The following is an 18,748-nucleotide window of genomic DNA, read 5'->3' on the forward strand; positions in this document are numbered from 1 at the left end:
GAACGGTACGGAGTCGAAGCCAGATGTTTTCACGTAACAACACACCGCCCTGGTATTGTTGGAGCATCAAAGCAGGCCAAGACCAGCTGATCTTGTAATCTCAGCAAATATCAGAAAGTCAAGATCATACATTAGCCAACAGAAACTGAGAGAGAGAGTGAGTATTTGACTTTGGCAGCTGGGACTGCACAGTGTGCACATTTCGGTTGGTCTGATCGGAAAAGGTGTACGCACACTGCACATATAGTTGTAACGATGAAATGATAAATGTATGTCACTTGGCAAGTAAAAAGCGAAGGATTTCAACAGTAGGGACACACATTCCAATCAAGGGTAGGTGCCAAGTATGGCGTGCTTTGAGAGAGTGCTCTCTCCTCAAACACTCAAGATGTTTCCATATGGTGTGTATGACCATCCCTGGGCTAGTGTCACATAATAGCCATTCCTTTAAAATCATCAAGTTTACACTTCTGAACATATCACCTGTGACATACACTCTAGCCAGTTTATTAGGTACGCCACCCCACTAACAGAAATGGTTCACTCCTACAGAGTGAGTCACGTGGCCGAGGCTCGCTGTACAAAGCAGGCGGACAAGTCGCTGAATGCCTTGATGCCTATCAAATGAATGTTAGAATTGGCAAAAAAAAGTGTGACTTAAGTGACTTTGAGCGTGGTATGATCGTCGGTGCCAAGCGCGCTGGTTCCATCCAGTATCACAGAAACGTCCGGCCTCCTGGGCTTTTCACGTGCGACAGATTCTAGTGTTTACAGAGAGCGGTGTGACAAACAAAACACATCCGGTCATCAGCAGTCTTGTGGGCAAAAACAGCTCGTTGACGGGAGGTCGAAGGAGAACGCCAAGAAGCGTGCAAGCTAACGGGCGGGCCACAAACAGGAAAAGAACAGCACATCCGTACCCACATCCGTCCTTGTCACAGATGGGTTATTGCAGCTGACGACCACACCGGGTCCACTCATATAAGCTAAAAGGAAGAAGAAGCGGCTGCAGTGGGCACCAGATCACAAATACTGGACAAACTAGGAGTGGAAAAACATTGCCTGGTCTAATGAATCCCAGTTCCCGTTGTGTCATGCTAAAGGCAGTCAGGATTTGGCGTAAAAGCATATGTCAACGGCCCCATCCTGCCTGGTGTCAACGGTACAGGCTGTTAGCAGTGGTGTAATGGTGTGGGAAATGTTTTCCTGCAACACGTCATGTCCCTTTATATAAATTGAGCAACGGTTCCACGACCCGGATAATTCAGGCTGTTCTGGAGGCAAAGGGTGGTCCGACCCGGTACTAGGCGGGTGTACCTAATAAACTGGCCACTGAGTGTATGTACGGGGACAAATAAGAATATGGTAGGGAAGAACGCGCCTGAAATACATTGAAGCTTATCACCAAATCTGCCTGACCTTCAGCCAAAGATTAAGCACCCCCTCTGTGTGTGTGGCAGTCCTTCTGGCCAGCAGACCTGCTACGTCGCCACCCGCTGAACCCACCTTTTGAACACATTCACCTGCTGGGCTGCCTGGGACTCGTTTCTAAATAAAATACCAATTGGGCAGTGGAATCAATCATATTCTACTCAATAGCCTACATTCATCTGATCTGAATCATCAACGTTCACAGCGAGGGAGGAGGGTATGGCATTGGGCGATTCGTTCTGCATGAAGTTCAGCCTATAAAGTGTAGGGCCAGTTGGTATATATTTGGGCCCAGACTACAGAGTTGATTCAGTGAGATTATTTTGGCACACTTCCTGGTTCATTGAGGGAGAGACTGATCCAATATGGAGCCTGTGTTGATACTAGTGACCTGAGACGCAGACACATTCTAGTAGATCGTGTCATAAAATATTTTTTATTGTAGGCGAGTAAGTCAGCGAGTAAGTGAATGAGCTTAAGAGGGTGTAGGCAAGTGACAGAGTGTGCCTGGTGAATTCGGGTTAAGCCGAGCCCTTGGCAGCTGTGTCCTGTGAGTCCACTGCCCTAGCCTTAGGGCCACATTGTTTGCCACCAGTGCTATTGTCGTGCATTCAAAAGCGTTATTCCCTCCTCTCTGGATCAGATAAAAATCTGCCCACTTGGTACAAACGGTAAACACTTAAAATGCTGAGTTTTTCATTCACCTCCCCTCTTTTTCCACCACCATGCACTCTCCTGAACCTGAACAAAGAGAGTGAATGGCATCATTCACAGTCAGTGGCTCAAATACCTGGGCTGTGTTCATTAGACACAAAATGGAAGATAACAGGGAGATACCCGTTATATACTGCATCTATCAGACTACTCCACCACTGCTTTGATTGTGTTAATACACCAGCATGTGGGATACAGACCATGTTAACATTTCTGCCTATTCTTAAAATTGTCTCCACATCTGGGGTCGGTTGCACCAGTTGGACAAAATAAATAAATAAGTGGTCTTAAATGCTAGTTCGGGCCTGGCTACGTCCTGTCGCACCAACCGAAAAAATAACACTAGTCGTAGCCAAGTCCGGCGTAAGTGACGGCTGCTCGGCCGTGCTCGTTTCTTGTTACAGTTTCCAAAAGTAAATAACGAGATAGCTAGCATATTTGTCACATTTTCAGATTCAGAAATAAGGAAAACCATAGAGCTGTATAGCAAACGTCGAGAGATTGACAGTTAAGGTCAATAGCACTGGAACAAACAGAAGAAAGCAATTGAATCTGGAAGCTTTTTAACTACACTGAACCAAATTATAAATCGCAATTATTTCAGTTCATTTAAGGAAATCAATTGATTGAAATAAATTAAATTAGTCCCTAATATATGGATTTCACATGACTGGAATACAGATATGCATCTGTTGGTCACAGATACCTTAAAAAAAAGGTATGGGCATGGATCAGAAAACCAGTCAGTATCTGGTGTAACCACCATTTGCCTCATGCGTCGTGACATCTCTTTCAGGCTTTTGATTGTGGCCTGTGGATTGTTGTCCTGCACCTCTTCAACGGCTGTGCGGAGTTGCTGGATATTGGCGGGAACTGGAACACGTCGATCCAGAGCATCCCAAACATAATCAATGGGTGACATGTCTGGTGAGTATGCAGGCCATGGAGGAACTAGGTCATTTTCAGCATCCAGGAATTGTGTACAGATCCTTGTGACATGGGGCTGTGCATTATCATGCGGTGATGGTGGCAAATGAATGGCAGGGCAATGGACCTCAGGATCTCGCCACGGTATCTGTGCACAAATTGCCATTGGTAAAATGAAATAGTGTTCGTTGTCCGTAGCTTATGCCTGCCTATACCATAACCCCACCGCCACAATGGGGAACTCTGTTCACATCAGCGAACCGCTCGCCCACACAACACCCTGCAGTCTGCCATCTGCCCGGGATTCATCTGTGAAGAGCACACTACTCCCTTGTGCCAGCGGCCATCGAAGGTGAGCATTTTTTTCACTGAAGTCAGTTACGACGCCGAACTGCAGTCAGGTCAAGACCCTGGTGAGGACGACGAGCACGCAGAGGAGCCTCCCTGAGACGTTTCTGACAGTTTGTTCAGGTATTCTTCTGTTGTGCCAACCCAGTTTCATCAGTTATCCAGGTGGCTGGTCTCACACCATCCCACAGGTGAAGAAGCCGGATGTGGAGGTCCTGGGATTGAGTGATTACACGTGGTATGCGGTTGTGAAGCCAGCTGCTAAATTCTCTAAAATGATGTTGGAGGTGGCTTATGGAAGAGAAACTAACATTCAATCTCTGGCAACAGTTCTGGTGGACATTCCTGAAGTCAGCATGCCAATTGCACGCTCCCTCAAAACTTGAGACATTTGTGGAATTGTGTTGTGTGACAAAACTGCACATTTAAGAGTGGCCTTTTGTCCCCCAGCACAAGGTGCACCTGTGTAATGATCATGCCATTTAAATCAGCTTCGATATATACCACACCTGTCAGGTGACTGGATTATCTTGGCAAAGGAGAAATGCTCACTAACAGGGCTCACTGCACAACATTTGAGAGAAATAAGCTTTTTGTGCGTATGGAAAATGTCTGGGATCTTTAATTTCAGCTTATGAAACATGGGACCAACACTTGACATGTTGCGGTTATATTTTTGTTCAGTATAATAAAGTAAATGATGAGAATGGGGAGTTTGGCTGCATATCAGTAGAGAAGGTGCGAAAGAAAGGGAAAGATCTCATGACAAGAGCAAGAAAAGATGCAGGTGCAATGAAAAAAAACCACCTACGGGAGGAGGTCCTGCTCCTAAAATATTGCCTTACAGCAACATAGCTTATATATTTGGCACAGATTCCCCTGCCTTCATGGGAATGGATGGTGCGGACAGCACGGCATCACCCAGCAGAAGATGATAAAAAAAGCTCAAGATCCACATCCACTAACAGCAGCCAAGTAGTGGAGATCAATAGCAACAGTACAAACTAAAACCATTCATTTATCATTATCTAACTGCCAGGTGTAGGCTATATGTGCGGGATATTTCAAGACACCACTGTTGTCTTTGCTCTCGCTAGGTCTTTCTATTTCTTGTGACCACTGTCTGCATGCAACAAGCTGCCCACTCTCCTATTAAGGCTACTTGTTATAATTTCAATGTTTGTTATCTCTTTTAGACACTGACTCGAGCTGCCCGGACACATCGTTTACAGCCAGAAGGTAGAGCCAGAGCAGGGTGCGTCGGGACAAGACCAGCTAAATGAGATGCAGTTGACGTTCATAGAGAGAGACGGAGACTGAGAAACTGAGAGGAAAAATTTAAAAATGTGAGCTTGAGAAATTAGGTTCCTTGAGCAGCAACATCAACAGACTATTGCAGAGTGAAAGGGAGTAACATACACGACACTGTAGCCAACAATAATAAATAGTACACCGAATATGCCTATTAGCCTTCAAATTCTTAATAAATAAATACTAACACTTTACAATCATTTTAAGTGTGGTCTTTGCATTTGTAAATACTACCAATAAGACTTTCAAAATGTAGAAGGAAAGAAAGGAGGATACGGCTTTAATCACTACAACATATTTCTTTATAGGTTGGTTGTAGAAGTTTCAGTCTCTCATTTAGCCTAGACCTATAGACCCATTTCTGTGTTTGAAAACGCACAAGTTGCTGGCAGAACAAGGGGGAGTTCTTATTGAACACCTGCAACAAAAAAAAGCCTCTATTTACAAATCAAATTTGATTTGTCGCATACACATGGTTAGCAGATGTTAATGCGAATGTAGTGAAATGGTTGTGCTTCTAGTTCCGATAGTGCAGTAATATCTAACAAGTAATTTAACAATCCCCAACAACTACCAAATACACCCAAATCTAAAGGGATGAATGAGAATATGTACATGCAAGTATATGGAGGAGCACTTCTAGTATAAATACAGTATATACACGTGATATGAATAATGTAAGATATGTAAACATTACTAAGGTGGCATTATTTAAAGTGACATTGTATAAAGTGACTAGTTTATTAAAGTGGCCACCTTCTTGGGTACAGAAACAACAGTAGCCATCTTGAAGCATGTGGGGACAACAGACTGGGATAGGGAGCGATTGAATATGTTCGTAAACACACCAGCCAGCTGATCTGCACATGCTCTGAGGACACGGCTAGGGATGCCGTCTGGGCCAGCAGCCTAGCGAGGGTTAACACGCTTAAATGTTTTACTCACATCAGCCACGGAAAAGGAGAGGGGGGGGGGGGCGCAGTCCTTGTTAGTGGGCTGCGACGGTGGGACTGTATTATCCTCCAAGCAGGCAAAAAAGGTGTTTAGTTTGGCTGGAAGCGTGACGTCGGTGTCCGTGACGTGGCTGGTTTTCTTTTTGTAGTGTGTGATTGTCTGTAGACCCTGCCACATATGTATTGTGTCTGAGCCGTTGAATTGAGACTCCACTTTGTCCCTATACTGACATTTCACTTGTTTGATTGCCTTGCGGAGGGAATAACTACACTGTTTATATTAAGTCATATTCCCAGACCTCTTTCCATGGTTAAATGCGGTGGATCGCACTCTGTTTTTTGCGAATGCCACCATCCATCCACGGTTTCTGGTTAGGGTAGGTTTTAATAGTCACAGTGGGTACAACATCTCCAATGCACTTCTTTATAAAACGCATTCACCGAGTCAGCGTATAGGCCGATGTTGTTCTCTGAGGCTCGGAACATATTCCAGTCCGCGTGATCAAAACAATCTTGAAGCGTGGATTCCGATTGGTGGGACCAGCGTTGAATGGTTCTCATCACTGGAATATCCTGTTTTAGTTTCTGGCTATAAGACGGTATGACCAAGATGGCGTTGTGGTCGGATTTGCCGAAGGGAGGGCGGTGGAGGGCTTTGTATGCACCGCAGAAGTTAGAGTAGCAGTGGTTGATGGTACTGCCCATGTGCGTAGCGCAATCAATATGCTGGTAGAATTTAGGTAGCCTTGTTCTGAAATTTGTTTTGTTAAAATCCCCAGCTATAATAAATGCATCCTCAGGATATTCAGTGCCTTGCAAAAGTATTCATCCCCCTTGGCATTTTCCCTATTTTGTTGCATTACAAACTGTAATTTAAATGGATTTTTATTTGGATTTCATGTAATGGACATAGACAAAATAGTCCAAATTGGTGAAGTGAAATGAAAAAAAATAAAAAATCTTATTAAAATGGAAAAGTGGTGCGTGCATATGTATTCACCCCTTTGCTATGAAGCCCCTAAATAAGATCTGGTGCAACAAATTACCTTCAGAAGTCACATAATTAGTTAAATAAAGTCAACCTGTATGCAATCTGTGTGTCACATGATCTCAGTATATATACACACCTGTTCTGAAAGGCTCCAGAGTCTGCAACACCACTAAGCAAGGGGCACCACCAAGCAAGCTACACCATGAAGACTAAGGAGCTCTCCAAACAGGTCAGGGACAAAGTTGTGGAGAAGTAAAGTTCAGGGTTGGGTTATAAAAAAATATCAGAAACTTTGAACATCCCACGGAGCACCGTTAAATCCATCATTAAAAAATGGAAAAAATATGGCACCACAACAAACCTGCCAAGAGAGGGCCGCCCACCAAAACTCACGGACCAGGCAAGGAGGGCATTAATCAGAGAGGCAACAAAGACACCAAAGATAACCCTGAAGGATCTGCAAAGCTCCACAGCGGAGATTGGAGTATCTGTCCATAGAACCCCTTTAAGCCGTACACTCCACAGAGCTGGGCTTTATGGAAGAGTGGCCATAAAAAAAGCCATTGCTTAAAGAAAAAACTAAGCAAACACATTTGGTGTTCGCCAAAAGGCATATGGGAGACTCCCCAAACATATGGAAGAAGGTACTCTGGTCAGATGAGACTAAAATTGAGCTTTTTGGACATCAAGGAAAATGCTATGTCTGGCACAAACCCAACACCTCTCATCACCCCGAGAACACCATCCCAACAGTGAAGCATGGTGGTGGCAGCATCATGCGGTGGGGATGTTTTTCCATCGGCAGGGACTGGGAAACTGGTCAGAATTGAAGGAATGATGGATGGCGCTAAATACAGGGAAATTCTTGAGGGAAACCTGTTTCAGTCTTCCAGAGATTTGAGACTGGGATGGAAGTTCACCTTCCAGCAGGACAATGACCCTAAGCATACTGCGAAAGCAACACTCGAGTGGTTTAAGGGTAAACATTTAAATGCCTTGGAATGGCCTAGTCAAAGCCCAGACCTCAATCCAATTGAGAATCTGTGGGGCGACGTAAAGATTGCTGTACACCAGCAGAACCCATCCAACTTGAAGGAGCTGGAGCAGTTTTGCCTTGAAGAATGGGCAAAAATCCCAATGGCTAGATGTGCCAAGTTCATAGAGACATACCCCAAGAGACTTGCAGCTGTAATTGCTGAAAAAGGTGGCTCTACAAAGTATTGACTTTGGGGGGGGGGTGAATAGTTATGCACGCCCAAGTTTTCCGTTTAAGTCTTATTTCTTGTTTTTTTCACAAGGAAAAATATTTTGCATCTTCAAAGTGGTAGACATGTTGTGTAAATCAAATGATACAAACTCGCCAAAAAACTATTTTAATTCCAGGTTGTAAGGCAACAAAATAGGAAAAATGCCAAGGGGATGAATACTTTTGCAAGCCACTGTATGGTTTCCGGTTTGCATATAGGCTAGTTAAGTTACTTGATGGCCGTCTTGATGTCTACTTGAGGGGGAACGTACACAGCTGTGACTATAACTGATGATAATTCTCTTGGTAGGTAAAATGGCCGTCATTTGATTGTAAGGAATTCTAGGTCGGGTGAGCAGAAGGACTTGAGTCCCTGTATGTTGTTATGATTACACCATGAGTCTTTAATCATAAAGCATACACCCCCGCCCTTCCTCTTCCCAGAGAGGTGTTTATCTCTGTCGGCGCGATGCACTGAGAAGCCCGGTGGCTGAACCGATTCCGACAACATATCCCGAGAGAGCCATGTTTCCGTGAAACAGTTTCTCTCACTCTCTCCCCATGTTGCTTTTGAGTGCATTTCACACAACCTTTGGATTATAATTTGATTTTAAGGCTTGTATGAATGTCCTGCTTAATATAATATTTGTGTCATCGCAAATCAACCGCATTACACTTAAACCAGTAAAATGGCTCTTTGGCTAGCTTTTGCTACAGCCTACAGTATATTATCCAGCGTTAGCATTCTAGCTAAGAACCGCTGCATCCAAAATTGTTATTTTGCAAAAATCACAAACATATATAATCTTAGCAACTGTTCAAGCAAGAATAAAAACAGAATTGTAAGCATATTAGAACCCCAAAATGTTGTTTCGAAGTAATAAAAACGTAAAGCTAGGCTATGTTGGATGGGCGCAGATGGCGATGGCTATCTTACTGCCTCGCGCATACGTGCGTGACGTCAGTGTGTAGTGTACTGGAAAGGGGTCTATAGGCTACATTTGATTGATGATGTGATTCCGGGCCAGTTGACCTCCAATGTCATCTGGACCAGCAGGTTCCCTATGGTTTTCCTTAACTCTGCACCCTTGCTCAGTCATGGGATGGGGCAACCTCTTCTCCACGCAGATATACACTGTGACAGCGACAACGATGCATGTCCTCTTCGGTGCCATTCTTATCTTTCCAGGTAGGCAGTGGAACCTAGTGGGAGCACAACATAATAAGACCATGTGGTAACGCAACACAGTGACCTATTATTTCAGTATCATGTTATTTGCTGCTGCTGCTGAAAAACTAGCCTACGAACCTGCGCTTCAGCATCCCGATGCAGCAGCAGCGTCGCTCAATAAGGCATCTCGCCTCAACATGAGCATTTTTGTACTCCCGCTCCAGGTCTGTCCTAGGTGCCAAAACACTGGTGTCATCAGCCACCTTTTGAATGGGTAGCCACTGTCCCCCAGCAGGATGCCACCACATCCACCCTCTTCAAAACACCCGCTGGAGTGTGCGCTCCAGGAGGATCCCTGCGTCGTGGGTGGACCCAGGCCACCTTGTCACCACGTCTATAATCTTCATCTCCTCGTTGCAGGCGAGCTGTACGTTGATGGAATTAAACCCCTTTCTGTTGACATACAGATACGCTACTCATGGTCAGAAGAGGCCTGTATCCTGCCATGAGTACAATCAACGCTGGTTCTCTTTGGTTAGGTAGGCAGACGTGGTAACGAAGTCGGTTCTTTATGGCGAGTGACACACGTCGGATTGCCCTGCAGGCTGTAGTACGGCTGACATCTATCATGTCCGCCACCATGTTTTGAAATGCACCATTATTTCCTCACTGACACATTAACCATCTGCGGCGAGATCTCATCGATTAAAACGGATCACGCCTGCTAAAGCAGAACCTCTCAATACACTCCCGTCTGTACACATATCCAGAGGGTTGCGGCGATCTCTTAATATTAAATGTAGGTTCTGAACGAAAGGTGAAAAGGTATTTTCCGTACGTTTAAAATATATATTCCCGGAACGTTGAAAATACATATTTTATGTACGGAAATAAATAATTAAATAATACATTCAGGTTCATTTCCAGTTTTGAATGAAAGTTGAGATGATGTATTTTCCGGATGTTGGGCTCCCGAGTGGCGCAGCGGTGTAAGGCACCGCATCTCAGTGCAAGAGGCGTCACTACAATCCCTGGTTCGATTCCAGACTGTATCACATCCGGGCGTGATTGTCCCATAGGGAGGCGCACAATTGGCCCAGCGTCGGTGAAACAGGGGTAGGCCGTCATTGTAAATAAAAATGTGTTCTTAACTGTCTTGCCTAGTTATTAAATAAAGGTTACATAAAAAATTAAGTTACAAAAAATTATGTATTTTCCAGATTTTGAAATCAGGCACATTTTTGCTTCTGAAAGTTGAAAATAAGTACATGTATAAACGTCTATGTTTGGGCGAAATCAAGGCTGGTCCAGACCGGACAAAATATGACATCTATGATTGGTTCAGATTTGGGCGGGACCAAAAACTCAAGTCCATGGATGTCGAAATCAAGGCCGGTTAGGAACTGCACCAAAAAAAGACGTCCAAAAGGCGTCAGCGTCGGTCCGTACTTACTGAGGTATAGCCTACAGTGTTGCTGGAAATTTTATTTTATGAATGCCCATCTGTGGTAAGCCTACTGTTCGGATGTTGTTTTTTGGTGTGTTACGGACAAGACCAATAAAAGATGACCCAACTTTATCAGGAGTTGTCGCGAGCCCATTTGCAGTGTGTTTACACAGCGACAAATGCAGAAGTATTTTATTTTTCACTATGATCAGTTTGTCAAAAATGTACAGATACAAACTCCTGGTCAACAGATTGTACATTCCATATTGTCCATTTTAGTTTGACCTGTCCTGATTGCAGGATATGTTGTTTGTTAATATGATAGAGCATTTTAAATTTGATTGAGTGCCATTTAGGTCAGGCTATTTGATCTGCATTATGTAAAAAATTTCCATCTCTTTACATTGTCATACATTTTATATCCAACCTGTAGGCTACAGAAAAGGTCACATACTATTTCTACCATATACTATATCTGCTACATGATTTATGTTCGATTATTTGTTTGGCGGAACTTTGGTGGAGCGCCGCAAAGACGCGTCTCTCCAACGACACCCTGGAGAGGCGCGCTGGGAATGGACAAGCAAAACATTTTGGGCCCCTGCTTTTGACAAATGGGGCACTGCTTATCAAAGGGCGGCATCAGCGCTCAGATGCCACTGTTTGAGAGAAATTGACATTGACGAGCTAAACTGACCAAAAACAATCTGCCGCCACAGGCGGCCGCCTAATCCTGTCTAATGAGACGGCCGGCCGTGCCCTTATTGATGTCACTTCTTAAATCCACTTCAATCAGTGAAGGTGACGGGGAAGAGACATGTTAAAGGATTTTTAAGCCTTGAGACAATTGAGACATGGATTGTGTATGCGTGCCATTCATGGCCAAGACAAAAGATTGAAGTGTCTTTGAAGGCGCACCGGTTTGTGTCAAAAACTGCAACACTGCTGGGTTTGTCTCGCTCAACAGTTTCACATCTGTATCAAGAATAGTACACCACCCAAAGGACATCCAGCCAACTTGACACAACTATGGGAAGCATTGGTGTCTACATGGGCCAGCACCTTGTAAAGTCCATGCCTGTCGAATTAAGGCTGTTCTGGCAAATGTAAATGTGTGGGGGGGGGGGGGGGGGGGGGGGGGGGGGATGTGTATACAGCCGTGATGATTAAGGATGAGAACTCGCTTGGTAGATAAATGTCTCCAGCTTACCATGAGGTATTCTATATCAGGTGAGCAAAAGCTCAAGATTACTTTCACACTGGAAGAAGCACACCAGTTGTTGTCGATGAAGACACACCCCTCCGGACTTGCCCGAGGCCACCTTCGTCCAATCGTGCTGCTGCATGGAGAAACCACTGAGTCCTACGTACATAGAGTCAGCCAGCATAGTCTCTGCAAGGCATATAATTTTGCAGTTTATTTTTTTTTTACAAAAAGGTGACCATATATCTGCTAAACTAGGTGAGCTAGGCCTAAGTGTTAAATGCCCACTGCAGTCCAAAATTCTGTTTTTCCTGTGTTTTATATAGTATTGTACAACTGCTGATGAAACTAACACTGTAAAAAAAAATATATATATATATGTGTGTGATTTCCTGATAGTTGCTGGTTGAAAATTCAATCTACACAGGACCTTCTAATCAGCAGGTTTGCATGAGCGGGAGTTGCGGAAAATCTACAGTAAGGTAATTCAATTTATGCCGAGACATTTTATATTGATATAAAACAGCATCATTGGGCCTTTAACAGGTTTGTGAGACAGACATTGATTTTTGTCAACTGTTAGATTCCGACTGAGGGACTGAGGCTCTGTCTTTGAAACACTGTCCAAAAAGGATCTGGTTTGTCTGTACAGTGCACAGAGAGATCTAAGAGTCTTCGAGAGATCGAAGTGTCAATTGAAGCACCCCTGCGTCAATCTATGTAACATAATACAAAAATCCCCATCAAAATCCTTCAGTTTAAGCTTGAGATATCGTCGTAATCCACCGCATCCGCCTATGTCAGCCTTCCGCATCTGAGGTGGAAGGTGGCTGAGCTACGGCGGTGTGTCAGACTATGAGACATCCCGAAAATCATTCTTCTCACGAAAACATCTTTAGTGTCTGAACGGTTTGGCCTACAAAACTATGACCACTTTCTGGAAAGGGGAGACTAATGAACACGATGTTGTTCTCCGTTTTTCTCTACGATCCCCAAAAGTGTCACGGGATTCGTCTGAAGTCGATAACGCTCATATGCCAACTTCTGTTTACCTCCAAACCGTTTAAGCTACAAACGAATATGACCCCACTATAGAAGGGGGATACTTTCACAACTGTCTTTTTTTATATTTATGAATTTGTTATTCAATGCGTTTCTATGGGCTATAGTAGTAAAGGCCAAATTCTATATTCTATCAACCTTTTATTTTTATACCTAAGGGGTCCTAAAATTCAAAGTAGATAAATGATCCATGGTATAACAATCTTAAAACAATTCCATAGGTTAACTCAGAACCCAATGTCAAGTCGACTCATTTCAAACGAAGGTGTCTTCTGAGATGCTCATGTGACTTTGTTTTTTGACTTAACATGGACATGTTAAGTTGAATTCCACACATTCCTGACCTTTTATCCAGCAGCCAACAACAGTTGGGTATGAGCACATGCCGGCACAACCTGGACTCACCCTGCATTCATGTCACATACTGTATATGGGAAAGAGATTAAGAATAGCAGGTGGACTTGATCTGGCACACAGCATCAAATAAAATAAAAAAATATTCATCACATGCTTTGTAAACAACAGGTGTGGACTAACAGTGAAACGCTTGCTTACGGCCCCTTCCCAACAACGCAAAGAAAAATATATAAGAAATAAACGAGTAATAAATACACAACGAGTAACAATAACTTGGCTATATAGACGGGCTACCAGTAACGAGTCGATGTGCAGGGGTATGAGATAATCGAGGTAAATATGTACAGTTGAAGTCGCCATACGTCTTCGCCAAACACATTTAAACTCAGTTTTTCACAATTCCTGACATTTAATCCTAGTAAAAATTCCCTGTTTTAGGTCAGTTAAAATCACCACTTTATTTTAAGACTGTGAAATGTCAGAATAATAGTAGAGAGAATTAATAATATCAGCTTTTATTTCTTTCATCACCTTCCCAGTGGGTCAGACGTTTACATACACTCAATTAGTATTCGGTAGCATTGCCTTTAAATTGTTTAACTTGGGTCAAACGTTTTGGGTAGCCTTCCACAAGCTTTCCACAGTAATTTGGCTGAATTTTGGCCCATTCCTCCTGACAGAGCTGGTGTAACTGAGTCAGGTTTGTAGGCCTCCTTCCTCGCACACAATTTTTCAGTTCTGTCCACACATTTTCCATAGGATTGAGGTCAGAGCTTTGTGATGGCCACTCCAATACCTTGACATTGTTGTCCTTAAGCCATTTTGCCACAACTTTGGAAGTATGCTTGGGGTCAATTTCCATTTGGAAGAACCATTTGTGACCAAGCTTTAACTTCCTGACTGATGTCTTGAGATGTTGCTTCAATATAGCCACATAATTTTATTTTCTCATGATGCCATCTATTTTGTGAAGTGCACCAGTCCATCCTGCAGCAAAGCACCCCCACAACATGATGCTGCCACCCCCGTGCTTCACGGTTGGGACGGGGTTCTTCATCTTGCAAGCATCCCCTTTTTTCCTCCAAACATAAGTATGGTCATTATGGCCAAATAGTTCTATTTTTTTTTTTTTTCCATCAGACCAGAGGACATTTCTCGAAAAAGTACGATCTTTGTCCCGATGTGCAGTTGCAAACCGTAGTCTGGCTTTTATATGGCGGTTTTGGAGCAGTGGCTTCTTCCTTGCTGAGCGGGCCTTTCAAGTTATGTCGATATAGGACTTGTTTTACTGTGGATATAGATACTTTTGTACCGGTTTCCTACAGCATCATCACAAGGTCCCTTGCTGTTGTTCTGGGATTGATTTGCACTTTTCGCACCAAAGTACATTGATGCGAAAACACCATGGTCCCATGGTGTTTATACTTGCTTACGATTGTTTGTACAAATAAACGTGGTACCTATCTTTCCGATTTGGTCCTGCCGTACATACCTACACGTACGCTACGGTCACAAGACGCAGGCCTCCTAATTGTCCCTAGAATGTCTAAGCAAACAGCTGGAGGCAAGGCTTTCTCCTATAGAGCTCCATTTTTATGGAATGGTCTGCCTACCCATGTGAGAGACGCAGACTCGGTCTCAACTTTTAAGTCTTTACTGAAGACTCATTTCTTCAGTGGGTCATATGATTAAGTGTAGTCTGGCCCAGGAGTGTGAAGGTGAACGGAAAGGCTCTGTAGCAACAAACCGCCCTTGCTGTCTCTGCCTGGCCGGTTCCCCTCTCTCCACTGGGATTCTCTGCCTCTAACCCTATTACAGGGGCTGAGTCACTGGCTTACTGGTGCTCTTTCATGCCGTCCCTAGGAGGGGTGCGTCACTTGAGTGGGTTGAGTCACTGACGTGATCTTCCTGTCTGGGTTGGCGCTCCCCCTTGGGTTGTGCTGTGGGCTATACTCGGCCTTGTCTCAGGATGGTAAGTTGGTGGTTGGAGATATCCCTCTAGTGGTGTGGGGGCTGTGCTTCGGCAAAGTGGGTGGGGTTATATCCTTCCTGTTTGGCCCTGCCCGGGGGTATCATCGGATGGGGCCACAGTGTCTCCTGAACCCCTCCTGTCTCAGCCTCCAGTATTTATGCTGCAGTAGTTTGTGTCGGGGGGCTAGGGTCAGTTTTCTATATCTGGAGTACTTCTGTCTTATCCGGTGTCCTGTGTGAATTTAAGTATGCTCTCTCTAATTCTCTCTTTCTTTCTCTCTCTCGGAGGACCTAAGCCCTAGGACCATGCCTCAGGACTACCTGGCATGATGACTCCTTGTTGTCCCCAGTCCACCTGGCCGTGCTGCTGCTCCAGTTTCAACTGTTCTGCCTGCGGCTATGGAACCCTGACCTGTTCACCGGACGTGCTACCTGTCCCAGACCTGCTGTTTTCAACTCTCTAGAGACTGCAGGAGCGGTAGAGATACTCTTAATGATCGGCTATGAAAAGCCAACTGACATTTACTCCTGAGGTGCTGACTTGTTGCACCCTTGACAACTACTGTGATTATTATTATTATTTGACCATACTGGTAATTTATGAACATTTTGAACATCTTGGCCATGTTCTGTTATAATCTCCACCCGGCACAGCCAGAAGAGGACTGGCCACCCCTCATAGCCTGGTTCCTCTCTAGGTTTCTTCCTGGGTTTTGGGCTTTCTAGGGAGTTTTTCCTAGCCACTCTGCTTCTACACCTGCATTGCTTGCTGTTTGGGGTTTTAGGCTGGGTTTCTGTACAGCACTTTGAGATATCAGCTGATGTAAGAAGGGCTACATAAATAAATTTGATTTGATACATTCAGGCGTTTTGAAATTGCTCCCAAGGATGAACCAGATTTGTGGAGGTCTACAATTTTATTTCTGAGGCCTTGACTGATTTATTTTGATTTTCCCATGATGTCAAGCAAAGAGGCACTGAGTTTGACGGTAGGCCTTGAAATACATCCACAGGTACACCTCCAATTGACTCAAAAGATGTCAATTAGCCTATCAGAAGCTTCTAAAGCCATGACATCATTTTCTGGAATTTTCCAAGGTGTTTAAAAGGCACAGTCAACTTAGTGTAGGTAAACTTCTGACCCACTGGAATTGTGATACAGCAAATTATAAGTGAAATAATCTGTCTGTAAACAATTGGTGGAAAAATGACTTCTGTCATGCACAAAGTAGATGTCCTAACCGCCTTGCCAAAACTATAGCTTGTTAATAAGAAATTTGTGGAGTGGTGGAAAAAGGAGTTTTAATGACTCCAACCTAAGTGCATGTAAACTTCCGACTTCAACTGTACATGTAGGGATAAAGTGACTAGGCGACACGATAAATAATAAAACAGTAGCAGCAGCGTATAAGATGAGTCAGAAGAGTTGGTGCAAAGAGGGTCAATGCAGATAGTCCGGGGTAGCTATTTGGTTAACTATTTAGTAAATTAACTCAGTGAGTAGATTCACCTATTTCTGAGGTTAGAGGATGTTCAAAGCACCCTGTACAATACACATTTACTATATCCGACACAATATTTGAGAACAAACTAGTAATGAGAGAAGACTCCATTGTGTGATCGCATCTGCTAGTAATTGTGAATATTCTTCTGACACTGAATCTGTAAATGAGAGGGCCTAGGCCCTAGGCTGTCAGAACTTCACATGTTTTCACTGAAAAATACTTTCCAATAACTGGCTGTCTGAGTCCTATTTTGGACATTGAGTAGTTGCAATGCTTGAGTCACTATCTGTTCAGGGTGTTGGAGACAAAGGGGCTTCACAGAACACAAAGTATTATATGGGGAAAACTGTGCTGCAATGAGTTTAAAAGAAATGAAGTCTGCATTGTTAGCAGTGACAGCAATGCTGCGTTGCTTGTAGGTTTTCATTCTAAGTCTTGTAAGTCCCCACTCAAAAAACCACCAGTCACAATAAGCAGTTACAAAAATGGTATAGGTGTAAAGTACTACAAGGCCTATATCTCTCCATTAAACAATGCCTTTGTCTCTGCTTTTGAACAAGGAGATATATCGGACCCAAGTGATAGCCTAAAAAGAATGGGAAGATGGAATAGCATTTAATTGATTTGTGTCTGAGGTAGCTGTAGACATCTGATAAGGCTGCGCCGAGACAGCAATCACTGACTAACAGCACACATGACTCCTAGGTTATCTCCACCGCAGTGCTATCAAACTAGGCATGGAAAATGTGAGACTTACAATCTGTAGTAAAATACTTGCTTGAAATAATTCAGTTAATGCCACAAAAAGGCACCTTACCCTTTCAGCTTTGGCCTAGCTAAAATACCCTACAATTTTTTTTTTTTTTTTTTTACATAGGTTGCCTACAATTATTTTTTATTTTTCTGCTATTTTACCAGGTAAGTTGACTGAGAACATGTTCTCATTTATAGCAACGACCTGGGGAATAGTTACAGGGGAGAGGAGGGGGATGAATGAGCCAATTGTAAAATGGGGATTATTAGGTGACCATGATGGTTTGAGGGCCAGATTGGGAATTTAGCCAGGACACCGGGGTTAACACACCTACTTTTACGATAAGTGCCATGGGATTTTTAATGACCTCAGAGAGTTAGGACTAGCGTTTAACTTCCCATCCGAAAGACGGCACCCTACACAGGGCAGTGTCCCCATTCACTGCCGTGGGGAATTGGGATATTTTTTAGACCAGAGGAAAGAGTGCCTCCAACTGGCACTCCAACACCACTTCGAGCAGCATCTGGTCTCCCATCCAGGGACTGACCAGGACCAACCCTGCTTAGCTTCAGAAGCAAGCCAGCAGTGGTATGCAGGGTGGTATGCTGCTGGCATTTATTATTCTATAAAAAATGTAATATTCTATAGAGTCACAATTTACTGAACAGACACAGTTCATTACTTGGTTGTCAAGCGACTGAAGCCTATTGCAATTCTTTCAGTTCTGTCTATAGGCTTTCAAAAATAACAAGGACTGGAAAAAATTAACTACTTGTGCAAATATTATTATTGAAGTCATGTGATAGTGTCTACGGCACATTAGGCTATAGTGACAAAGTAAAGAGTTTACACGGAACATAATTAATTTACAAACCAGTAAAACAGGAGAGGGTGAACTGATATAGGAGAGTTGCAACAACGTTTCAAATGTCACTTTGTTACGACATAATTATGACTAATAATGTATAGCGAAGCGGATACTTTCATAATAATTTGGTTACAAAGTACTCCATCATCATGTGACAGCAGCACGCAGCTCAGCAGTGTGTCGAAGACCCACCACACACTGGAATAAAAATAGCCAATCACATACGAGCAGTGTGCCCTTTAAGAGCCACTACAAAATACGTACATTCATTTTCCTCAATAATTGCAACGATTTTCACAAGGATAGTGTAGGATGTGACCTCCAGAGACGTTTTTCAATGTAGTCAGTCCACCAATGGACAATAAGAAATGATGCATAGCCTGCATCACAACCTTACTAGGTCATAATAGCATAATCAATATTATGACTTCATAATTGCTTAAATCGCATAGGCCTACTCAACAATCCATTGTAACACTTCTTAAACA

General features: G+C 43.5%; 1 protein-coding gene across 6 annotated transcripts in view; it reads right to left on the bottom strand.

Annotated features, from left to right (window-relative positions):
• The window catches only part of LOC129853227 (cytoplasmic polyadenylation element-binding protein 3-like), a 78,838-nt gene that overhangs the window by 56,844 nt on the left and 3,246 nt on the right, over positions 1–18,748 (bottom strand). The gene's annotated exons all lie outside the window — the stretch shown is intronic.

Source organism: Salvelinus fontinalis, chromosome 1 (assembly GCF_029448725.1).
Source record: "Salvelinus fontinalis isolate EN_2023a chromosome 1, ASM2944872v1, whole genome shotgun sequence".
Lineage (NCBI taxonomy): Eukaryota > Metazoa > Chordata > Actinopteri > Salmoniformes > Salmonidae > Salvelinus > Salvelinus fontinalis.